A 26534-nucleotide genomic window follows, 5' to 3' on the forward strand; every position below is an offset into this window, starting at 1 on the left:
AATCTTTCTTTGTTCCATAAATGGGGGAGGGGGGTTCCCTCCCTAGGGGTGGTTAGTTTAAACAAGTGAGGAAGTGGAAAATCCCATGCATGGATCAGGGCCTGCTCCAGGTTTGAGACAATCCTCTGATGCTCATCCAGCAGTCTTAGCTGGTGGCAGCAGTTACTAGCCAGCATTACAATCAGCGCAATCTTTTACATTTCCAAGATGGTGTCAAGTATAGTAGCATTCTGGGGCATTCTGGGAAAGTTAACATGATTGTTCCAAGATGGAGGGAAGCAGGTGGGTCTCCACAGAGTGGCAGACTATATTGGGATCTTTGGGCACCAGCAGCTGCCAAAGGATGCTATGTGTTCTTGCTAACTCTGCATGGAATTTTGAAGAGGTGATGAATGTATCATCCAATTTGATGATATCCTCCTCTCTCTCTCCTGTCAAAGCCTTCCATGTCTCATCTCCCTGATGAGGAACCCGGAGAACTCTGAACCTATTTGCTGGGCTCTTTCCCTTGCAGTCCTCCAGACTTTGGGCGGTTCCCCCCCCCACCTGATTCTTGGGATTCTGACCATGCACACCCTGCTTTTCTCAACCTGGGCTTGAAATTGCACCCTTATGCAACTTGGGCTATGCTTCCATGGCAGCAAGTCTCCACTTCAATGGAAGAGGACATCATAATTGTGGGAAGGGATGTGGGCACTGCTCTTCCTCTCCTTGCAGAAGTGAAAGGGGCAACCCACCTGTGTGAGAGAGCTGTGAAAGCATCATAGATGCTGGCAAACACTGACGTGGGGGTGCTTGTGTGCAAGGGAGAAGGGTGAACCACAGGTGAAAAGGGAATTACAATTCCAAGGGTCTAAAGTTTTATACATTGCAATTTTATAGCGTTTTTTTTAAAAAAATGTTCTTATTTAACCTGATCTTTGTAGTCTGCAGCTTCTGCTGATCTGCATTTTTCATTTTGTCTTCAACTAGTTTTCAGTGTTTTCATACCAAGCCAGAGAATTTTGAATGAGGAACATTCACTGTTCCGCAGCCTCTCTCGTGGACTCATTTACGTTAAACAACAAGCAGTGCTCCATTGTGCGAGAAGCTGATATTATAAAGACGAAGCACTTTGATAAAATAATTATCAGGAATCCATAACAAAGGCGGTGTCGCTTTCAGTTACAAAGTTTCTTCAGGCAATGCAAACATGTGCAGAAGGGTATTAGTTATTTATGAAGATTTTGTAAAAGCAAAGCCAAAGTTAAGGGACGATGATTGTAGGTGGCATCTCAAAAGCAGCAACAGAGAGAAATACCTTTTCTTTCTTTCTTTTTTTACTCAGCATTTGGAGAAGGCAGCCATTATGAAAACAGAGATTGTTAAATTGGGCCATGTGTGTGTGGAGAGTAATGGAAGCATACTCATGACTTTAGTTGCCCTAACCCAGCAAAACTGACCTAGAATTATATCAGCTTCAGATCCACAGAAGGCAAAGCATTATACATATCTGCCAATTGCTGTGCAGCCTTAAACGGGGCATGGCTGTTTGGCGGGGTAGCGGGGATGTTGGTGTGAAGTGTTCATGCACTGCCAAATTCACTACTACTGTGTCACTGGAAAAAGACACTCATTTGTTTTCCTTTCCTTTTTAATTTTTTAAAAATTCATTCTCAGAACCCCCAAACTTCCCTCTACCCCTCCATGGTTTCTCCAGATATTCTTTTCAAACCGCATCGTATCATATTCTCCATATTTTCTTAAATCTCAATTCTTATCATAATTCCCGCTTCATTACAAGTGTTTTTAAAATCCTGCCAATGTTTTCGATTGTTTACAGTACAGTGTTCTTTCAAGTAACTTAATAAATTTCTCCATTCTTTATCAAATTTATTGTGCTCTTGATCTCTCATTTTCAAAGTCATTTTCGCCTGTTCGGCATGGTCCATCATCTTTATCAGCCATTCTTCTTTTGTAGGTAAATTGTTCTCCTTCCATCTTTGGGCAAGTAGCACCTGTGCAGCTATTGTAGCATACATAAATAGTCTCTTCTGATCCTTAGGTATTTCTGGACCTAAAATTCCCAGTAAGAAAGCTTCAGGTTGTTGTTTTTTTACAAAAGTTATTTTAAACATTGTTTTCAACTCATTATAAATCACTTCCCAATATGCTTTTTTTTTTGCACTTCCACCACATGTGGTAAAATGTGCCTTCCTTCTCTTTACACTTCCAATATGTATCTGTAGCAGTTCTCTACATTTTTGCTACTTTAGTAGGGGTTAGGTGCCAGTGACGCTAATTTGTTTTTCATGCTCAGTTTCAGTGGTGTGCAGTCAGTGGACAAGGCAGACTAGTCTAGTACCCTAAACCTTGGCATCTTCTTTCCTAAGCTGGGGAAGCTTTGCCCGGCTTGGGGGGGGGGCACAATGCTCACACCAGCTTCCCCCCTACAATCACCCTTGCAAGCTGGCGCCTCTAGCCCTATTTCCCTATGAAAGATTTCACTGCATGCCACTGCTCAGTCTTATCCCATTGTGATTATCCCAGTGTTGGGGAAAGCACGACAGTCAGTAACAGTCCATCCATCTCCTATCCTACCCGCCTCATTGTAGATCCCTTGTTTTCTATATCATCTCAACATGGATTACAACTCCCTCAGAATCAAACCATATATTATCGAGATTAAATAACTCATTTTTGTCTTACAGGTAGAAAAAAGATAAAGATATATGGGGCAGCACATCGTTCTTAATTAACTCAGCCTGGATAATTAGGAATCTTTTGTCACAAGCCTGTTAATAAATTGCAGTTTGACAGCTTTAAGAGAGTGTAGCTTCATTACCACCAGCCAAGATGCAAATAGTTGGCTGGTCTGCGTACTCGAAGGAGATGGATAATACATATTGACAAAGGCAACAAAAATATAACCTATCTACAAAATTTTGTGAGCAGCTTTCATTTACTACCCCAGCAGTCTAAAAAGTGAGCAGATTCTAATGTGGAATGTTAATTATCACAAAAGCCTAGTCTGAGGAGGGAAATGCTGAAATATTGATCTTCGTGACAAGATGTTTCTTATAGTTGATTCTTTCCCCTAATGTGACATATTGATAGTAAATGTTCAAAGAGCCGATCTATTAAAAACACCTACCTTCATAAGTAGCTCTCAATTAACATTCATTCTGTAGTCTTCAGTACAGTATTGTTCTCCAGGGTTTCTTTAGTATGAAGATGCAGTTATTATACAAAAACAACACTAACAAATGGTTGCGATAAATACATCAACAAGAATTCCTATGGGGCTGGTAGGATGAGTTGATCTGCCCTTGTGAATTGCTCTACATTGTTCTTTGGTGTGTGTCTGCTAGAGGGCTGCATATTTACAAGGCTATAAATACAGGGTGTGGGATAATTCTTTCAGCAGCTGGGAAACAGCCATTAGACTTAAAAAACTTTTGGCAAGAAAGCTGCTACAGGCCTTCAAAAATACGGCTCTGTTGATTTGAATGTTGAGTTTAAAAAAAACAAATGCCAAGAAAGGGGTAAAAGCACGGCAGGTAAATGCACAGAATGAACCTGATGTGGAATCTAATCCATTTGGAACATGAAATTGACTTCATTTCTGGATAAATAAAGCATATCTGTTTGGATGGCCCATCCTTATTCTTGCCCCACAGGCAGGCACGACTCATTGTGCAGTGGTACAGAACACTTGTATGTCAAAACTGAATGGATCCTGCTCTGGTTCTAAACAATGCTTAAAGTTTGAGCTGTGTCTGATCTGCTGCCTTTTTGCGTCTAAAGGTTTAATATTTGATTCCCCTTTGGTATTTGCAATTGCTTGGTTTTAGGCTGAATTACGTTTTGTATATTTACGTTGTAAAGCACTTTGCAATGACTATGCAATGAAGGGCAGTCTATAAATCTGGTGAACAAACAAACAATGCTGGGGTGTTTTGTACTTAAGAATTTCCACTTCTGGAGAACTTAAACTCAATATTTATTAGCTTTGACCTTTTTCAGTATATTATAATTCTATTATCTTTCGGGCATAAGCCAGCTAAAATAGATTAAGTAAAAAGATCACAGATCAGTTGATGTGACAGTGAGTAATAAATTCTACGATGTACTCCATACTAAATATTGGAGTTGTGAGGTATCTACCTCTGCTCAAATACAGGCATCGATTACACATTACATGGGAGATCTGTGACTGGATTGATTGATGCTTTCTTTCTTTTTCTTTTAATGAAATGCAGTGATGGAGGGCTTCCATTTTTTAAAAAAGAAGCTCTTGGTGTGTGTGAGGGAGAGAAAGAGAAAGTGAGGGACACTGGCGGAAGAACAGGGGGCGGGGGAGCACATCGCCCCTGGCACCATCGGGGGGGTACCATCATGGCTGCCCCCCGGACATGCGCCGCACACACCACCCCGGGTGCCAAGCCCCTGCGACAGGCGCACCATGCCCACAGGACGCACGCCATGCCCCATGGGCGGCATGCCACGCCCCCGGGATGCATGCCAGCCATGCCCCCGCCTGCTCTCTGCCCCTGGTGCTGGAGCATGCAGCTTCGCCACTGGTGAGGGACACCGTTTCCCACCATGCCAATTTCAAAATCACTTCCCAAACTGATGTTTTACCTATGAGCCTGCAGAGCTTAGCTGCAGGCTAACTGGATTGCCTGAGTTTAGTCTACACATGAGGAGCAGGTTGTTCTTACCCCCTCATTGAGTTCTTGGTCTTGAGATAGACATTTCATCATCAGACAGTTGACTGGACCTGCACTGCTGCTCCCAGACTCAGATGCTTCACTGCCTCTTCCTAAAATTCCATACAGAAGCCATCTGTGTCTTGCGAAGGAGATTGAGGTGTCATGACCCCCGAATGCTCTGAATCACCCTGTTCTGTCTTACTCTCCTCCTTTGAAGATGATCCCTCCAGCAGGGGCATGACAGTTACAGTATCTTAAGAGGTATCCAAACCAGCAGAGTTTGAAATAGTATGGCCTACCATCTTGATTCAAAATGGTGTCCCATAGTTTCCAAACACAGACCAAAACCAAATCTGGCGATGAGATAGCCAGAGATGGGAGATTTCTGGTCTTCCAGCAGCTGCTGAAGTACGATTCCCATCATCCCTGACCACCAGCCTTTTCAAAAAGAGTGAAGTGCCTCTTCATGGTTGGAGGTGACCTATTTGGTTGAGCATTGAATTGTCATTGCATGGTTCCTTCAGGGGCCAACCAGAAGAAGATTCACAAAACAGAGATTGAAATCCAGTTATCTCATTGTCAGAGTTTCATTAGAATCGTACCAGCAACAAGCTGCGGTCTAAACCACTAAGCCTCTTGGGCTTGCCGATCAGAAGGTTGGCGGTTCGAATCCCTGCAACAGGGTGAGCTCCCATTGCTCTGTCCCAGCTCCTGCCAACCTAGCAGTTCGAAAGCATGCCAGTGCAAGTAGATAAATAGGTACCACTGCAGCAGGAAGGTAAACAGAGTTTCCATGCACTCTGGTTTCCATCATGGTGTTCCGTTGTGCCAGAACCGATTTAGTCATGCTAGCCACATGACCCAGAAAGCTGTCTATAGACAAACGCCGCTTCCCTCAGCCTGGAAGCGAGGTGAGCGCCGCAACCATAGTCGCCTTTGACTGGACTTAACCATCCAGGGGTCCTTTACCTTTCACCTTATACACATTCTCTTGGACTCATTGCAGGAATATCTGGACTGTTTGGCTTTGAGATATGGAGTTGTGTTTGTCATTATTTTGGCATTGTAAATATCATTTCAGACACTAAAGTATCAGAAGTTTTTGAATTTTTGTACATTACTGTTAATGAATTTTTGTAAACCACATACAGAGTTCTTAGTTTGTGGAGTACAACTCCCATCATCCCTGACCATTGGTAATGCTAGCAGGTGCTGATGAGTGCTGAAGTCTAGCAATATCTAGGCATTAATTTAGTTAAGATTGCATGGTTGATAAGTAATTGCCAAAGCATTAATTTATCATATTTCCTGGCAGAAGAATAGCACTCACAAAGTTGAAAAATACAAAAAGTGGAGTCCTGTATCTTATTTTACATGGATTGTAGTATTATTATTCTTGGATGGAAGGACAAAAGGCATTTATCTGTCGAGCAAAAATGAAGATATATATTCAGATTACATAACATTTTATCCCATTCGGCTGAGGGTTGTCACATTTGAGGTGAAGGTCAAATCTCTTTCTCTCTGATGGATTCTATAATGCTGAGGATAATAAGATGGAAAATTCTACCTGTCATATGTGGTGAAGCTCTGACTCAAAAGTACTTGGCACAAAGCAAATCTTCACCTTCGCTAGACAGAACAGTTCCTTTCTCATATATAAAAGAACATTTTTAAAGACTATTGACTGACATCTCTGGAATGGTTCTTTGTTTATCCATGAACAGGACGCCAAATTTATGCAAACTTTATTCAGATAGGAATTGAATGGGTGGTCTTGTCTGTGTGTTTTTCAGTATCCTCCAAGAGGAAACCTTTCCACATTTTGCCAGGGATCACATCTCTTTTTGCTTGACTGACAATTAAGGGTTGGGCTTCATGTTTACCATGACAGATCACAGAACAGATCTGTGCGAGAAGCAGGGTTGAAGTCACCACTCACCAGCTGATGGGCAATGTCTTCAAGGCTACCAGATCAGCTGTGTGACAGAGTCCCCCATGGGGAACTCGATTAGGCAACCAGTCCCTGCAGAGAGCAGCTTTGCCAGCCCTATGCTCAGCATTTAGGAAGCACCGAGCATAGGGCTTGGGAAGCACTGTGGAAGGGACTTTGACTGGTGGATGAGGTGCCTGTCAATCACCGGGTGCAAGAATGATGCCAGCTGATTGACAGTGAGATTGAGGGCAGATATGGATCTGGCCCGCCATTCCAAAATTGTTCCTGTTATACAAATACAATTGCAGTGCTGTCAGGGAAGGAGCAGAGAACAAGGGTAACTTTTGGGGATCCTGGGACAGCAGTTTCCACCTTTCCAAGTTTCAGATCATACAAATGCGTTTGGTTATAACACAGTTTCTTTTTCTTTCCTTTTTCAATCACAGAAATGCTGGGAAAATAGGCAGTTGTATTTTCAACTATTTTTTAAAGTAAAAATTTAAATCAGAATAATTGATTATTTATTTACATAAAGAACTTTTTAAAAAACTCAAAACACATATTTATCTAACTCTACATGAACTTATTTGATCTATTTTATATTGGTTAATGGGATGTGAGTGGTGCTGTGGTCTAAACCACAGAGCCTAGGGCTTGCCGATCGGAAGGTCGGCAGTTTGAATCCCCGCGACGGGGTGAGCTCCCGTTGCTCGGTCCCTGCTCCTGCCAACGTAGCAGTTTGAAAGCACGTCAAAGTACAAGTAGATAAATAGGTACCACTCCAGCGGGAAGGTAAACAATGTTTCCGTGCGCTGCTCTGGTTCGCCAGAAGCGGCCTAGTTATGACCCTAAGCCATATGATGCGGAAGCTGTACGCCAGCTCCCTCGGCCAATAAAGCGAGATGAGCGCCTCAACCCCAGAGTCGTCCGCGACTGGACCTAACGGTCAGGGGTCCCTTTACCTTTAGATATATTGGTTAATATTACCAGATTTTGCATCCCTGGTATAACAGTGCAGAAATCAGGCGTCGAAATCACTGCAGTTTTGAACGATTTTGTCTTCCATATTGATTCAAAATGGTATCCAATGGTAGGTGAACATATTCCAAAACCTGCTTCTTCATCTCAGGAATCACAATACAGAATTGGGTTGCGGCATCTTAACAGGTGTCCAAATCAATGCTCCTTTGACAGATTTGGCCCACCACCTTGATTCAAAATGGTTCCTGATGCTATTCAGACATAGACCAAAACCTGCTCCTCAATCTCAGGAACCACCATGTCAGATTTGGTTAGGGTCTCTTAAGAGGCATCTCAATGCATAGAGAACTCATAGACAACTTTTCAAAAAGACAGATTTTATTGGCACAATATCTGATGAAAAGATTCCAATTTACTCCAAAGATATCCTACCTCTGTGTTGTTGCTGCTTTCAATTAAATTTGCCCACCACCAGGTAAACCTTTCCACAATAGCACTGTGCCCATGAGAGAGAACAGACAAACTGCTCCCACCACAATATGCTTGGACCCCATGCCCCCTTACCTGTATAGCCATTCTGTCATCAAACACTCTACAAATCAATCCCACAAATTTGTAAAAAGCTGGGTACAGTGTTCATAATGTACCTAGTCTTACTCTGATGCAAGTAACCCTGAATTAGGACATAGGACTTTATTCCAGGGTGGCGGTGTGTATGTGTGTGATCAATGGAAGAAAGGACATTTTAAAGATGTCAATAGGTGCAGGAATTTGGGATTATGCTCCAGATATTTGATGTTCAAATCAGAAAGCAACTTCTGCAGTATATAGCATAATAGCCCACGAGAAGGCAGGCGCAGGATGGATACTACTTCTGTGGCTGTAATCAGTTCCTGCTGCAATCACTGAGTGGCAGAGGGCCTTGTCAGGCACTAATGAGAGAGACAGAAGGTGCTAAAATTGAACACGAAGGCTTCTCGGCCTATTAGTATCTCCGCCAAGTGAACAACTTTACTGCCCAAGCTTTTAAGAGGCTCATGTAGTTAAATGGCTCTGTCACATAATCCTCGTCTTGAGAGCCCCAGCAGAGGACGAGTCGTTGGCTGTGAAAATTTCAGACACATTCCTTGCTGTTTTAGAGTCGCTTTTCACTTGAAAATCTTGTATGTACGTGTGTGTGCGTGCGCTGCATGAATATGCATATCAATCACCAATTTCTTCAGTAAAATGCACAGGGTTGGAATCTATCGGACTACATGTGGTGTTCCATGTATGGATCATCACCAGTGATAGAAATCACCCTAAATAATTAACACAAGGCACATGACCTCAGCACCCCTCTTTCATTTTACCACTGCTTGCTTTTGTCCCCTTCTCCCCCCCCAAAAAAAAACCACACACACACACCACACTCCTGAATGTTAGGGGAGAGACTCTTTGAAACAGCTTGTCCCCTTTGCAACAATAATCTTGATTACATGCTGAGTATTCATTTAAACTCCTTTCCATCATATCATTTGCTCACTTGTATTACTCATCCTAGTGAGCAACATTTGGCTACAAAAGCAGGATACCAATTTTAGATATATATTTAAAAAAATTCTAATACCTTCATGCTATTTGTCTTGCGGTAAGAACCTAAAACAAACCGAGGGGAATCCAGATGATTGCTCCATCTTGTTCAGCACTCTGTCTGTCAATCACATGTATCTGAGAAACCTTACAAGCAGAGCCTGAAAGCAGTTGCCCACTGGATGTGGTAAGGAGAGTTGGAGAATCCATTTTGCTTGGCTACAGGTAGAGCCATCACCCATATATTTGTCTAAGCACTTGTTAAAGCTATCAAAGCTGGGTGAATGTTGACCGACAGTTTTGTGTGGTAAGTGAAGTTTACAAGTTCATTATGCCTGACGTGAAATGGTACTTTGTTTTGTCCATTCTTCCAGTCAGTTTCATTAGGTCAGGCATAGGCAAACTCAGCCCTCCAGATGTTTTGGGACTATAATTCCCATCATCCCTGACCACTGGGATGGTGGGAATTGTAGTCCCAAAACATCTGGAGGGCTGAGTTTGCCTATGCCTGCATTAGGTAACTCTGAGTTTGGGTATTATTCTGCCACAGGAATAGGGAACTTGTGGCCCTACAGATGTTGTTGGAACTCTCATCAGCCCCAGTCAGCATGGCCAATGGCCAGGGATTATGGGAGATGTTGTTGAATGTTATGGGAGATGTCAAAGTATGCATACATGGTGAGTCCCTGCAGACATGTATAACACAGGGTCTTCCATACAACTCTTGGCAACTTGAGAATCAAGAGGAATTTTTCAATAACAGCTCATGAGAAGGCGATCTCTTGTATTACATTTTAAAATGCAGATTCTGAAAATATGTGTCCAAAGATATGGAATGTCCAAAATGGTCAGAAAACTGTTTCTGGGTTAAGGAGGAAAATTAATATGCAGATGCCCCCAACAACAAAAATCATTTATCTGTTTCCTTGCCCTTTAACTGATTTAGATTAAGTAAGGTAAAGGGACCCCTGACCATTAGGTCCAGTCAAGGCCGACTCTGGGGTTGCAGTGCTCATCTCGCTTTATTGGCCAAGGGAGCCGGCATACAGCTTCCGGGTCATGTGGCCAGCATGACTAAGCCACTTCTGGCGAACCAGAGCAGTGCACGGAAACACCGTTTACCTTCCCGCCAGAGTGGTACCTATTGATCTACTTGCACTTTGACATGCTTTCAAACTGCTAGGTTGGCAAGAGCTGGGGCCAAACAACAGAAGCTCACCCCGTCGTGGGGATTCGAACCACCAAGCTTCTGATCAGCAAGTCCTAGGCTCTGTGGTTTAACCCACAGCGCCACCTGTGTCCCATTAGGTTAAGTACCTGGCTACATATTGAAAAGCTACAATGGAGATGTAATTTGAAGTATGCTGATTGAAGGGAGCTGATTTAGTAAATATGAGATATGACACAATGTAATAAAACAAAAGATCTTCTCACTGTTAGAAAGGAAGAGGGATTTTTTTTTGCGGGGGGCATTATTTCTGATTCTCTATAAATGTAGGAGTCTGGAATGCATCCTATTGCATTAACTCACCAGAGCCAAACTAGCTTTAAAAATAGACAGGTTTTGTAGAAGATCCAGATTGAAAGGTTAATTGTTTTCAGCTGAGCCATTTCAGCTTCTGTTGCCTGTGGTTCTTATGAATATTGACACTGCTTTCTATCGACTCAACCCAGTACTTTCTATTTATGACTGACAGGGACTCTCTGAGGTCTCGGGCTGAGGTCTTGCACAATCCTATTATTCAAGTTTTCACAAGAGAGACCAAGGATTGGACCACAGATCTTCTGTAAGCACAACACGTATTCTTAAACCGAGCTAGGGGTCTTCCTCTCCCCCTTATGTGATGGAAAGCCAGAGGATTTAAGCCCTGGGAGGAAAAAGCCTGATAGTCTGGGATACAAAGTAAAAGGAAAAATCCATTTTCAGGGAGCTATTTTTTAAAAAAATAAAAATAAAAAAATCAATTTTGGCAGCAGCAGATGTGCTAGCCATCTGTACAGCTTTCAAGGCAGTTAGTTCTTTTAGAGGTTGCAGCCCTAAAGTCTCTACAACCCATCAACTCAGAAGGCCAGTTCCAACCTGAGAGATTTTTCTGCCCAGTTGGTGCCCACCTGCACAAGGGAAAACAAATAGTCTTGCTGCACCAATAAGCTACCAATTCTTGCTTAAATCTGTCCTCCTTCCACACATACTGCAGGCCAGCTGGTCAGAGAGGCTGAATTTTGACCCGGTCCATTCAACCTTGCAGATCAAGACCCTAAGATGCATCAAGCACCCTGATCACAAGGGCTGCTTGGATTATATACAAAGACAGGGTAGCTGGTGCTCGTTGGGATAGGCAGGGTGGAATGCAGGGAGCCCAACAGTAGGTGGCGTCAAAACCAATGTCTGACAAATGCTAGATTCATCTCCATCCTTCTTCCTGTTAGGAACTAAGGAAGAAGAGGAAGCTGACATGGAGTGCCACCACCTTCTGGACTGGTAGTAAGCAGGCAGGAAAATGGGGGGAGACTGAGGCTGGTGGGGCAGTGACACCTTTGCCCTTATTCTTCAGCCTCCACTGGCAGGGATGCAATAGATTGCACTACTAATTCATTGTGCATCCAAGGGAGATTTGGATTTGGGCTTAGGCACATAAGATGGATATTCAGAAAGTTTCCCCCTGCTGCAACAGAAGTGGCTCGCTGGGTTGGGGAGGAATTACTATGCCAGTGTTTCCCAAGCTTGGGTTTCCAAGGCTGTTTTTGGACTACAACTCCCATGATCCCTAGCTAGCAAGACCAGTGGTCAGGGATGATGGGAATTGTAGTCCAAAAACAGCTGGAGACCCAAGCTTGGGAAACAATGCACTATGCAAACTTCCAGGCAGGTGGGTCACTTTTCCCTATGGGGAGGGAAGAGGTGATGGGGAGATTGTTTCAGTGTAAACATATGGGGGGCACCAATGGTGGATTGAGATTCATTCTGGGTCCTGCCCAACATTCACACATTGAACTCCCATGTTTGCAAAGAAACCCACCAGTGTATCTAGGTCTCATACACACCATGTCTGTAGACTCCCATGAACACCTGAAGCCCAATACAGTGGTACCTCGGGTTACATACACTTCAGGTTACATACGTTTCAGGTTACAGACTCCGCTAACTCAGAAATAGTGCTTCAGGTTAAGAACTTTGCTTCAGGATGAGAACAGAAATCGTGCTCCGGAGGCGTGGCAGCAGCTGGAGGCCCCATTAGCTAAAGTGGTGCTTCAGGTTAAGAACAGTTTCAGGTTAAGAACGGACCTCCGGAACGAATTAATTACTTAACCCGAGGTACCACTGTATGTCTAGTCTGATTCTGTTAATTTGATGCTGCTGAAACACCAACGGGCAACAGCTCCAGTTGCTCCTACACACTCTACCCTGCCCAGGCCAGCTTTGTAACAGAGTGGCTTTCACTGAAGTCATTCATGAGAAGACTTAAGAGTCATCTAGTGCAGCAGCTTTCTCTTTTCCAAGCCTCCAGGAATGTCTCAGGAATGGCACAGAGGCTGTAGTTCTCCCATCCTGTTGCCAACGCCTGCCCAACATCTGATACCCAGTGACACTTCATCATTGAACATGTCGACTCCATGCTACCATTATGACTAACAGCCAGCCTAGCCAAGCCCCCGTAAAAGTATCCCTTCAGTTTCTTGAACAACATCTCATTCTGCCACAGTTCACTGCTGAAATGGAAGGGACTTTCAGAAGCACCTTTTGGAACAGCACGGGAGATACTGTTCAAACGGAAGAGGTCAAAAGCTGCAGCGGGCATGTTTGAAGTCTTCACTTTAGTGTCTACAGTTAAGTAGCTCTTTGGCAAAGGAAAAAAGGCTTCCTTAGAAGTCGAGACTCTGTGTCTGGGAAAGGAACTCTGAGGAAGGAACAGAAGCTAGCCAGAGCTACCTATCGTACCATTACTTCCCTGAGAACTGAACAGTGAAAGGTTCACTGCATCCAATAGCATTACACAGCACTCATGCCTGTAAAAACCTAATTTGACTCTTGGGTAATCACTCAGACCAACTCAGTCAAATTAATTTTATTGCCGTATGTTTAGTGAGGGGACACAGCGTGGGCATCACATTTGGCCTAGAATAGACCAATAATATTGGCTTCCCAATAATATTTAAAAACAAAAAAACAGACTCAGAATTCCCTAGAAGCAGAAATAGCAGATAAGAGAAGGAAGATTTAGCTAAATAGGCTGGGCTTCCCCATATGTTTATGAAGCCCATAGCCCCTCTCGCTTCATTTCCACAAGTGTAATTCTAAAAGATTTGGAACACTGTTAAGGAATACATCTGCTTAACTTCTGAAGTGTAGGTAGGAAATAATTAGTTTCATTCCCTGCCTCCATTTTATCTATTTATTTTGGAACCTGCATCACTACAAATTCATTAAAGTTGTAAACCTACGCAGGACATATTAACAATGTGATTAGTAGTCACACCGTGTGTGCTTTTTCTTTTTTTAAAAAAAGAATAAATCCCAGGCACGGTAGGGTGGGGCAGTTTTATTATCAGAGCGGCAATGGGAGGGGAGGTTTCACTGCTGTTAATTACATCATATAGTCAGTTAGTGCAATTAGAGCAGCAGCAGCTGCTTTCACTGTTTCTCAGTTTGTTGCTTCTGGCCTCTGTTTCTGAGTTTCATTCCTCTTCAGTGGCTGAAAACCGGCTTCTGCTTCTTTTCTTGGGCTACACCCACATCAGACATCCAAGGTACTGCGATGGAACATTTTCCCTAGTACCCTGGTGAATACAACCCAATGTCCTTGTTCAGATGTTCCAATAAACACAGGTATAAGTTGTCATAGAATGGTAGAGTTTGAAGGGACCCAGAGCTTCATCTAGTTCAACCCCCTGCAATGTAGGAATATGCAGCTATCCAATACAGGACTCTGAACTGCAACCTTGGTGTTATCAGCACCGCACTCTAATCAACTGAGCTACCCACTTGTGTTTGTGTGAAAGAGTGCACATTTGTTGATTTGTACAGTTCAACTGTACAACTGGGGACGCGGGTAGCGCTGTGGGTAAAACCTCAGTGCCTAGGACTTGCTGATCGTTAGGTCGGCGGTTCGAATCCCCGCGGTGGGGTGCGCTCCTGTTGCTCAGTCCCAGCGCCTGCCAACCTAGCAGTTCAAAATCACCCCTGGGTGCAAGTAGATAAATAGGGACCGCTTTCTAGCGGGAAGGTAAACGGCGTTTCCGTGTGCTGCGCTGGCTCGCCAGATGCAGCTTGTCATGCTGGCCACGTGACCCGGAAATGTCTCCGGACAGCGCTGGCCCCTGGCCTCTTAAGTGAGATGGGCGCACAACCCCAGAGTCGGACACGACTGGCCCGTACGGGCAGGGGTACCTTTACCTTTTTACCTTTACAGTTCAACTATCATGTACATTATGGTTACCAGATTTTTTTTCCAATGAATCTTGGGACACTTCTTTTTTTTTTTAAGCTGAGTAGCAACAGGGAATCAGTAGTGGGGATGGTGAGGCAAAAGACCCTGGGCCCAAGCACACATACTTATATTGTATAAAGGGGCAAAGCCCTTCTTTCACACCATGTGAAACATAAATGCGCAGAGTGTTTTTAAAAACTGGGCAACGGCGCGCTGCCCACAAGTGACTCCCGAGCCTCCCCCGAACTCCTGCCCCCTTCTCCCTTTGTTTTGATAGATCAGGGCAGGCTCAGGAGTCATGAGCGGGCGGCCATTGACCAGGAGGGGTGCAAGGTGCACAGTTTCTCTGCCAGGCAAGGTGCAAATCCCTTCTTTCGTACCCTGTGAAACATAAATGAACAGAGTTTTTAAAAAATTGGGCAATGGCCCACTGGCAGTGACTCCCGAGCCTGCTCTGATCAGTCAGAACAAAGGGGGAAGGGGGCAGGAGATCTGTACCGCCGGACGTCCCCGGTTCCCCTTTGGCAGTGTCGGCAGCAGCGGCAAGTCAGCAGCCCAGAGCTAGCCTGGTAGCGGAGTTGGCTCTGGTTTCAGGAGCTGCTCGCTGCTGTGGTGCCCGCCATTTTTCCTCACCGGAAGTCCCTATATAATGTGTCTTGTGTGCAGCCAGCCAGAGCCAACTGCACTACCAGGCTGGCTCCAGGCTGCTGAGGCTGCCACTGCCACGTTTCCCCGGGACAGATTTGCAAATCCGGGGACTGGGACGTCTGGTAACCCTAATGTACATAGGTAGAAAAGGATGCGGGTGGCCCTGTGGTCTAAACCACTGAGCCTTTTGGGCTTGCCGATCAGAAGGTCGGCGGTTTGTATCCCCACGACTGGTGAGCTCAATCCCTGCTCCTGCCAACCTAGCAGTTCAAAAGCACACCAGTGCAAGTAGATAAAAAGGTACCACTGGGGCGGGAAGGTAAATGGCATTTTTGTGTGCTCTGGTTTCTGTCATGGTGTTCTGTAGCACCAGAAGCGGTTCAGTCATGCTAGCCACATGCCGGCTCCCTTGGCCTGAAAAGCAAGATGCGCTCCACACCCCATACTCGCCTTTGAGTGGACTTAACTGTCCAGGGGTCCTTTCCTTTTTTTTTTACCTTTTACACAGGTAGACAGATGGTACCCTCATTAATTGTTACACCTGGATCACTGGATGAGTATGCAGCTCAACTGCTTGGGTACACAGATGGTTTGTTCATTTGCTGAATGGAATGTGTGCTGGAAAAGGGGAGCCTTTTCTCAGTGCAGCGCTAAAACACAAGCCAAAGGGTGGGTGGCAGGGAATGAGGTGAAACTGATGCATGTAGGAGAATGGGGTGGATTTGTGCTTTCACAACCTCTCCGCAAGCCAGCTATGAAAGAGTAAAGAAAACAGCATAAAATTTAAACAGGATAAGAAAATATATTTGAATTTTGTATTTATTGTCAAGTTCAGCTTCTGTACTTTGGCATCAGCAATTTCCCCTTTAATAGTTATCTTAATGAATATGTGCATTTTCATGTACCCTTTCCCATGATGTCTGGGTTGTTGTTGTTTTTTACACAAATTCTGTGTTTGGAGAACTCTCTCACAAAATTGGTTGATGTGCAAATTTGGAAGGATAGCTGCAGACCCAGCTACACAGCTGCAAAGAGAACGTTTTAAGCGCGTTTTAAGTTCATTACACAAACATGACAATAGATGGTGATGGTGAGCTTATGGCAAATTCAAGATTTTTTTTTAACTTTTTTTTAAAAAAGCATTTTCACTGTCTAGATTCCACCTGCGTCTCAGTTTGCGTGCTGGTTTAGCATCATAGAATCGTAGTGGGAGGGAACATAAGGGCCATCTATTCCACCCCCTGCAAAGCAGGATTCTTTTGCCCAAGGTAGGGCTTGAACCCACAACCCTGAGATTAGCCATCTTACGCTCTACTGACTGAGAAGTGCAAATTAGGTAGGTTTGCTATAAAAAATGAATATGTTGAAGAAGGGGGGGGGGGGGGGACTGAACTGTGTTCCTGTTGCCAGCACTAACCAATTTCTGATTCATAGCTTCTGAGTCAATGTTTTTGTTGTTGCTGCTGTTGTTTAAAAGAAACAAAACTAATCAAAGCTGTTAGTATGGCTTGAGAAGCTGCCTCGGAAAAACAAAACATCACATTAGCTTCTTCTGTACAGTGAACACAAGTCTCAGCGTGCTCCCCCCCCCTTTCTAACAAGCAGCTGCCTCTTGACATCTTGACAACACACTCAGAATGGCTACAACATGTGCTAATGATGGAGAACTGTGGCAAACCCACAAACTAATGATTGTAACAGATTTTGGAATTCCCCACAAGGGCCCCTTCACACACCAACCTCCCACTGCCCCTTCCTGGACATACTCGGCTTCCCTTTAAAAGGGATTGTGGGAGATACCGGTGACATGGTTCCTGTTGCTCTGCTGGTTGCCTGGGCCATTTCCTCCTCCTGCCTGCAGAATCATGTAGGGCACTAACCCAGCCAGCAGGCAGTCCTTAGCTCCATGGTAGAGCATCTGTTTTGCGTGCAAAAAGTCCCCATCTTCAGGCAGGGCTGGAAATGCCCCTTATCTGAAGCCCTGGAGAAATGCTACCAGGCAGTGTGGATAATACCAAGCTAGACTTGGCCTAATGGTCTTACTTGGCTTAATGGTCCGACAAGGCAGCTTCCTGGGCTCCAAGTTGGGGAGATGAGGGAAAACAAAGGGAGACAAAAAGATGGAGACAAGGAGAGCAGCAAAGGAAGTTTTTAATGGCTGATGTTTTATTGTGTTTTTAATACAGTGGTACCTCGGGTTACATACACTTCAAGTTACAGACTCTGCTAACCCAGAAATAGTACCTTGGGTTAAGAACTTTGCTTCAGGATGAGAACAGAAATCGTGCTCTGGCGGCGTGGCGGCAGCAGGAGGCCCCATTAGCTAAAGTGGTGCTTCAGGTTAAGAACAGTTTCGGGTTAAGAACGAACCTCCGGAACGAATTAACTACTTAACCCGAGGTACCACTGTATTTTGTTGGGAGCTGCCCAGCGTGGCTGGGGCAACCTAGTCAAATGGGTGGCATATAAAATATAACAACAACAACAACATAATATGTTTTCTGGAACACTCTGAAAAAATGCTACCTTAATGGGAGGATGAAATTCCCCAATGGAAGAAACAACAAAATCTAAGTACCCAAGTAGCTCACTCAGTACTGTGGTACCTTGGGTTACATATGCTTCAGGTTACATACGCTTCAGGTTACAGACTGCTAACCCAGAAATAGTGCTTCAGGTTAAGAACTTTGCTTCAGGATGACAACAGAAATCGTGCTCTGGCGGCGCGGCAGCAGCAGGAGGCCCCATTAGCTAAAGTGATGCTTCAGGTTAAGAACAGTTTCAGCTTAAGTACGGACCTCTGGAACGAATTAAGTACTTAACTCGAGGTACTACTGTACAGCATGAGACTCATAATCTCAGGTTCATGGATTCGAGCCTCACCTTGCGTAAAAGATTCCTGCATTCCAGGGGTTTGGGCTAAATGACCCTCACGGTCCTTTCAGCTCTACAATTCTATGATTCTGTAACCTGTTTGGCATTCCTTACCTATGACTTTCGGTGGCAGGAGTTTCCAAATTGCAGTACTAGGGCCAATTCTTGGTATTGGAGCACTAGGGAATATGGAAGGAAGAAATAAATATCACTTATTCATGTAGCTAACAGCATCTGTGTGCATGGCCCTTTAAAGAGTCCAAGAGGACACATCCCGCCCCAAAGAGCTTAAATATATTGCCCTTCCTGCAGCATCACAGAGCTATGGTCATGAAAAGCATTATATCTGCCCACTTCTCCTTTGTCGTTTAGTTAATGACATAGAATCAGCTTCATCTGAGATGAGGGTCTGGCAACCTGGGAAGATAAGGTGTTTCATCACCACTGTCTTTATTCATTATTATTATTCAGAAGTTATCTTCAATGCACAAGGCAACAAAGTAGCTGAGACATGCTACATAAAGAAGACTAAGGCTACAACTACTTCCCAGTTAACTAAGGGAGGAATCACATCCAGAGAAAATGTGGGATATTTACAGTGCAGTCAAACCAACAGTGCATGTTTGCTAGATAGGCACATGAGAGGAGTTGAAGCTCACAGACTTTTCCGGTAACCTCTCTAGAGAGAACTCTGAGAGCCACTCCTGCTGTGCCCTGACAGGGAGTGGGTAGCCATATATAATTTCTTCACCTGGCCAGGCACTTGCTCTTTACACTTTCACCTCATTTCAGTAATGCAGAACATCTGCTAAGCCTGAGCCACAGACTCCATTTTAAACTAGTCTAAAGTAAGCCTCTGTAACTGGGTTGCCATTTTAAGCCTGCCTGAACAAAGCTGCTGTTGTCTCTTATTTCTGCTTCAACAAGAAATTGTGAGTAAATGTCATTTTGACCTTTTACCAGATTGACTGTGGGGTGGGGAGGGAGAAAATGGGGGGGGGGGGACACCAGGAAAATCCAGTCTACTTTAAAGCAAATCCTGGATTACTTAAACTAAAAGGCTAAAACTAGCCTATCTAAACTTCCCTTTTAAGCTGCAAATGGATGGCACTCTGCTGAACTCACAAACATGAGAAAGGAAGGAAGGGTAATATCTAATAAATTTATCATCTCCTAGCATCTATTCCTGGGGGGACGCAGGTGGCGCTGTGGGTTAAAGCCTCAGCGCCTAGGACTTGCCGATCGAAAGGTCGGCGGTTCGAATCCCTGCGGCGGGGTGCGCTCCCGCTGCTCGGTCCCAGCGCCTGCCAACCTAGCAGTTCGAAAGCACCTCCGGGTGCAAGTAGATAAATAGGGACCGCTTACCAGCGGGAAGGTAAACGGCGTTTCCGTGTGCGGCTCTGGCTCGCCAGAGCAGCGATGTCACGCTGGCCACGTGACCCGGAAGTGTCTCCGGACAGCGCTGGCCCCTGGCCTCTTAAGTGAGATGGGCGCACAACCCCAGAGTCTGTCAAGACTGGCCCGTACGGGCAGGGGTACCTTTACCTTTACCTAGCATCTATTCCTAGAGAGGGGACATACCAGGTATGTCTCTTAAAGAGACAGGCCACACAAACTACAACCAGGACTACTGATGCCCACACATATCTGCAAAATGACAAGTGGTTTTCAGACAGTTGCCCAACCACAACAATGTTCAAACTGGGGCTAGGGAAACAGTACCATTGTCATGTGATTAAGTTTGCTTTTTAAATGAACCCTTTACTATTACTGTTCAGCATACGGTGTAAATATTTCATTTTGATGTTTGTGAGTGCATGTAAAGTGTGTCTTCTTAAGCTCCTAAAATGTACAGCATCGACTGCTGTCCTCTCGGTGACATTTCTGCCCCCAAAGTTAATCCTAGGAGAGCTAAATGTGCATGACCACAAAAACACAGGACTGCCCAGAATGTTTCTCTTCCTTTCCACAGACGTCAGGCTCATGGGAGGAAGGCTTGTCCAAAGGTTTTATTTAGCCTCTGGGGTCAATTCCTAATAAGATCTCGGATGTGTGCCTCCGATCTAGAGGTGTTGAAAGAAAGATAGAGAGAGAGGTTGCATCTGTCTTCCGTTTAACTAACAGGAATTTGGGATGCAGCAGGAACCTCTTTAAAATTAGTGCACACAGGAATGCATGGGTGCCAATTGGATTCAATTTATCCCGACTTAATTTGAATGAACGTGATGGGTCTTTTGACACAAGCTGTACTGACTAATTGTTGCCTGTTTGGTGCACTAAATCAGCCAGCGCGGCAATCAGGAGAAGGGAGCCAGATGTTTGGAGTTTCTTTGATTGCCCACAGCCTTAAGGTTGGGAAGAAGATGTGTTCTGCTGATTGACTTTATTAGCATCTGTCAAGGCACCGCGTGCATCTGAGACACAACTGTCAAAATAAGCAGTCTGGCTCGTATTCTCCCCTCATGCTCTGTTTCCCATAAGATGGAGCAAAGTTGAGGAAGCGCAACAGCATAAGCTGAGATTCCCAGAGAACATAGAAACCCTTTGCTGCTCTGAGCACCTGAAATTGCCCTGCGGAGGGGAAAGAATGTCTATTTATTTACACCCAATGGTTCTCCTTGCTAGTGATTTGTAAGAACAATCACAGCAGCAAGTCCACTCATCCAGAAAAGCAAATGGCTTTGTTTTCCATTGTTATTGCACATTGATATGGATTTCCCTGTTGGAGGGGTTGTACTGGCACAGAAAATTTGAGGGTCAGAAAAATAAACCACCAGTAATCCACAACCTCTCAGGCTTGTCCTCTTTCACACACACCAATATGGGGAACTGGGATGATAATACTGACCTACCCTGCAGGATTGTGGTAAGGCAGTGTTTCCTAAACCTGGGTCTCCAGCTGTTTCTGGACTACAATTCCTGTCATCCCTGACCACTGGTCCTGGGATGATAGGAGTTGTAGTCCAAAAACAGCCTAGGAGACCCAGGTTTGGGAAACCCCTGCTGTAAGGTTTGCCAGGACAATGCACAGAAAGTATAAAAAAGTAAAATCATTCTTCTTTCAGTGACAGTCTAGTAAAGACTCAGCTTGGAAGACACAAGCATGAGCAAGAATGATACCTTGGTTTTTCTCCAGTGTGTATGCAGTGGCGTAGCGTGGGGGGTGCAGGGGGGGCGGCCGCACCGGGCGCAACATCTGGGGGTTAGGGGTAGGGGTAGGGTTAGGGGGCGCAAATCCACGGGTTAGGGGGCACAAATTACTTGCCTTGCCCTGGGTGCTGACAACCCATGCTACGCCACTGTGTGTATGTATATAAGCACACAGAGATATCATGGTACAAGTGCTTAGATGCAGCGCCCTTGCAGGGAGAAATCTTGCTCATTGATCCTAGATGAGTGATTATGTGGTTGTTCTTGCTTAATAGAGAACAGCAAAATACTCTCTATATGCTCAAAGGCACAACATCCAGCACAATCTTTTTCATAGAGCCTTTTAAGTGCTCATTACAACCTGTTATCTGTATTGGATTTGAAATGGTTTTTATTCGTGTTTTGTGGGAGCGATTCCATGGGAAGCTGCTGCTCCCAAGTAAGTGTGTGCAGAGTTACAGCCTTAATAGTAGCCAGCCCCATTAAGGAGTGAGGTTCACTTGCATACCACAGTTCTGTTTGTTAAACATAATTTATTTAACTCACACGGAAATGAAAAACGTATATGTATGAATGAAGGTTTAAAATGGAAAATGGCTAAACGTGTGTTGCTAACATTGGGGTTTTCCCACAGCAGTTGATGATTATCTAATTGTTGTTCTCTGGTATCTAACATGTGACCTTAGATCATGTGGTGAAGGTATGGAGTTGCAAATCTCCATTTTCAAAGGGAGTTAGTTGCCTTTTGTCCTTTTTTGCTCCCAAACTCCATGGAGTGAGGATATAAAGGAAGCTCTCCTGAAGGGAGAGGCAGCAGCCTGGAGGCCGGAATGTAGGCTGTGAAGCGAGAGAGAGAGAGACCTTTGCTTATAGGTTTGTTTGGATTATTTCTTATTTTCTAAGATGATGAGCCTGTTCTGGACAGCACAAGACATTGCATGGTTATTTTGGGATGTATCATTTGATGTTTCTGTTTTATTTTGAAGAGTTCTGCTTGTAAAATTTGAATAATAATTTCATGGGTCTGGACAATGCTTTGTTTCAAAAAGGAGTCAGTTCTTATGCTTCCATTCACTTCAAACTGTACAATATTAATATCTGCAAGAGTGTTGTGGGAGCAACACAGATGAAACTGCTATAACATGTGAAAGCTCACAGTCATTTGATAGTGCCAGTCACAAAGATCAGTGCAATTGGCTTTACTCACATGGCTCATTTTGTTTATCGACAGCACAATCCTAACCAAGTTTACCCTGAAGTAAGTCCTATTGAATTCAACAGGGCATTTAAGTGAGGCTAGGATTGTTTTGAGGACATATAACCTGCTTTTCAATACAGCAGGTTTTCTCAAAGAGAGAATATGTTCTCCTTGTGTGTATACACACATGCACATACATTAAATGTGCTTGAGGAGTTCAATTTTTCCAGATTCCAGCTTGAACTGGCCTGATCCACACCTCCCAGATGCAGATCAAAGCTCAGCTATTTATTATGTTTTGCATCCCTCTGCACGCTGCAAGCAGTTCTCAGCTCAAGGAATGTCTCAAACTGTGCTTTAAAATGCACACTTTCAGAGATACATTTATAAATGCACATTTTGAAAGGAAAATATGTTCAAAATACTATTCAGAAATTGGATGAAGCACTCTGTAGTGAAACCATGGTGGAGGAGAATACAAATGAAATCAGTAGCATTAGATCAGCCGTAGCACAACTGTACGGCAAAAACTTCTTAATCCCTGGTCTAGACACAGCTGCAGAGATGGTTCTCTCCTGCTTTGTAGCCAATTAGCTATGATACAACTTATCTAGCAAACCCTAATGAGTGCACAGGTTCATGTGCGGTCCTTTACATGTCCTGGTCCCTGGCTGTTCAGGGACTGAAAGGCAAATATCAACATTTGGAACTGGGCCCAGAAACAGACTAGAAACCAGAGAGGCTATAGCAAGTAAGGTTACAAGCTTCCAAAACCTGGCTCCCATCAGAACTCTAGCTGCCAGATTTTGAAGAGGCATTGTCTGTGACAGCCGCTCAATTGTGGAACTGCCTCCCTGCACCTTCATTGTTCAGTAAATGCTGGAGATGCACCCCTATACCCTGGCTTTTGACACCTACGCTGTAAATTTTTATTGCCCACCTTATTTCTGTGGTTGTCAGTTGTTTCAAACTGTTTCTAATGTGTTTTAATCCATTCTGAGACCTTAGGGTGAAGGCTGGGTAAATGGTGAGGATGTTACCAGGTGCAGCTCGTTGGGTGTGGGATTATTGCCATGCATTTGATTTTGTTCTTAAACAGGCATAGGCAAACTCGGCCCTCCAGATGTTTTGGGACTACAACTCCCATCATCCCTAGCTAACAGGACCAGTGGTCAGGGATGGTGGGAACTGTAGTCTCAAAACCTTTGGAGGGCCAAGTTTGCCTATGCCTGTTCTTAAGCTACCCGAATAAGTGTGCTTAATTTTATGGTTGAAAATATGGTGCTTCACATCTGCTGTAATATCCTTTCCCCAAAACCTTTCTCCCTCTTAGACTTCTTAAGTCTTAGTTCAGCGCTATCATTTCTCAACACTAATTCTGCTCCTTTTTTCAAGAAACAAAGCTTTTTGTGGTGGTGAAGAAGTCCACACAAGCTCCCTATCACCCCAAATTAAACTCGCAACTAGGGATGAACGGTTGTGGCAGGTGATGTCACCCTCATTTTCACTGGGAGATGGAATTGTTACATACAAAATGTGGCATATATTAGCGGGGTCATGTTCTGTCGTTTCAGTTCTTGTATTAGGCGGCAGTCCCTTGTCATGTTGTTTCTAAAGTGATTTCTGGAAGGAAAATGTCTTGTGTCTGTGTGTGTTCGAGTTGGGGAATCGTTAATTCCTCCTAAAATTTCATTAGCACTTAGCCAAATAAAAAGTTGACTCTTATTTTCAGGAAAGCCATTGACTGCTTTCATGGCAAAACAACCCACAATGACTGAAATGCAGAGAGAATCGGAACCATTAAATGTAATAGTGTGGCTCCTCTCCCTCCCTCTGGCTAATGTCGCTCCTGCTCTTCCTTCCTTACACTGTTTAGCAACTCCAATGTCGAAAAGATAAATTTAACTTGACAGCGCAAGATAATGGGGGAAGGATTCTGGAAACATTACTATGGGTGATGAGCTGTAACATCAATTAATTTGGGAATTAAGTTTACTGAACTAAACTTCTACCATACCATATTATGTATACCTCCAATCTTCAGGGAAAGCTGTTTGGAGATAAATAGTCACTGGAAGTGGTTCCACCATAAAATAGTTTGCATGTTTATGAGAGAGAGAGAGAGAGAGAGAGAGAGAGAGAGAGAGAGAGAGAGAGTACTATAAGGGATCAGAAGTAAATGAAAAGCTTCTTCTCACCAACCAGGGATTTAAACCAGAGTGGGAATGAATAGGATACCCCACAGGCATCTGTTTGGTGACTGTGAGAACAATGTTTTGCTAGATGGACCATTGGTCGGATCCAGCAAGTTTTTATTAGATTTCCAATGTGTCTACAAAAGCCCAGAGTCAGCTCTGTATAATGCCATCTAAATCGGGGCTTCCCAAGCTTAGGTCACCAGCTGTTTTTGGACTATAATCCCCATAATCTCTGACCACTGGTCCTGCTAGCTAGGGATGATGGGAGTTGTAGTCTAAAAACAGCTGGAGACCCAAGTTTGGGAGACCCTGATTTAAATGGTGGGTAGGGGAAAATGTAAAACCATTAAGTACAGAATCCAAACTTACCAAACCCATCAACTGAGAAAAAGGAGGTAGAATGAAAATGGATGTTTCTTAGAGATGTTTTCCAAAACATCTGGAAGGCAGCAGGTCAGTGAAGACTGATCAAAGATATCCCGCGACAGGGCCTTTTTAGTGGTGGGTTTGTAACTGCGGATTTATCTCCCAGTTGGCGTTCTTTTGGCCCCTTCAGTTCTGGCATTCTGGAAGGCCTTAAAAGCTTAACTTTTGCCATTTCTTAAGCGTTTGGATTATCTAATTCAGTCTTGCTTACATGTTTATTTCTCCGTATCCCTTCTGTATCCCTTTCATACTCTGCCTCATGTCATTTTGATTTCTGCATGTACATTGCTTATTGTGAGGGTGTAGCCCTGAGAAGCCACTGATAAATAACTGGAATAAATAAATTAAATTACCTTTTAAAAAATCATACTGACGCTGCATAAACACTGTACCTTTCAAAGCACATTTGAAATACATCTGTCCCCTAAATAATTCTGGGCACTGTAGTATATCCATCCCATAATTACAATTGCCAGCAACCCTTAACAAACTATAGTACCCAGGGTACTTTGAAGGGAGAAATGTGTTTTGAATGTGCTTTAAAAGTATAGTCTATACGCAGACCCAAACTCTCCACAGAAGGCAAAATACAGACGAAATCAGAACTGTAATTAACTAGGAATGGCTATCTGATACCCAGGATAACACATATAAGAAACATCAAAACATATGTGAATCCACGAAGTAGAATATATTCATGGCTTTAGAGTTAAATGTATCATTTCTTCCACAATTGCCATTGTGTTTCACTTGAGTAACATGCCTGGAAGTCTCCTGCAGATTCCCCAATTTGTCTTTAGCAACCATGAAACTGTTCACAGGTCATTATGTGACTAATTGGTCTTGCATATGTTTCATTCAACTTCCAGCACAGTTTTCAAAGGTGTGATTTTGCTTTCATCTTATTTTCCATAGTAGCTAATTCTAACCTGCTCGTTAAATTTAATGAGCAATCACACCAGCTAGCTGCTGTTTTCTCACCGAGACCTTCCGCAACACGGGCGCCAGAAAGATTATGCAGAGCATGAAAGCAGGGCACATGCGCAAACTTCCAAACACATTTAATCATGTGAAATGCTGGGAAATTATTGAATCAAGGCCGGGCTATGTCTGGCAGTTTAATCTTCCCTTTGTCATTCCTCTGTAAATATTCTGGGGAAGGAACAGGAAGCACGGATGTGTGATGCTTCCTGTTTCCTGGCATATTCATCCATCTCTCCTTACTTGGGAAATGTGAAAATTCTCGATTGAGTGGGGTGCAGGAAATTTGTACATCTCCCTAGGTGGGAGATACACACTTTCTCTGAGTTGTCATGCTGTTCTCATGCCATAGAGAGAGGATAACAAAGGAAAAAAATCACAACAGCTAAAGGCAGGAATATAAAGGCAGTCTAGTTCACAAACTTTGAAATGTACACCCATGGGGCA

At 43.9% G+C, this 26534-nt stretch overlaps 1 long non-coding RNA gene across 1 annotated transcript in view; it reads left to right on the forward strand.

The window, feature by feature from the left end:
* LOC307218981 overlaps nucleotides 1–26534 on the forward strand; it is a 95817-nt gene that overhangs the window by 42596 nt on the left and 26687 nt on the right. The window lies entirely within an intron of this gene.

Source organism: Podarcis cretensis (genome assembly GCF_951804945.1).
Source record: "Podarcis cretensis genome assembly, chromosome: 6".
Classification (NCBI taxonomy): Eukaryota; Metazoa; Chordata; class Lepidosauria; order Squamata; family Lacertidae; genus Podarcis; species Podarcis cretensis.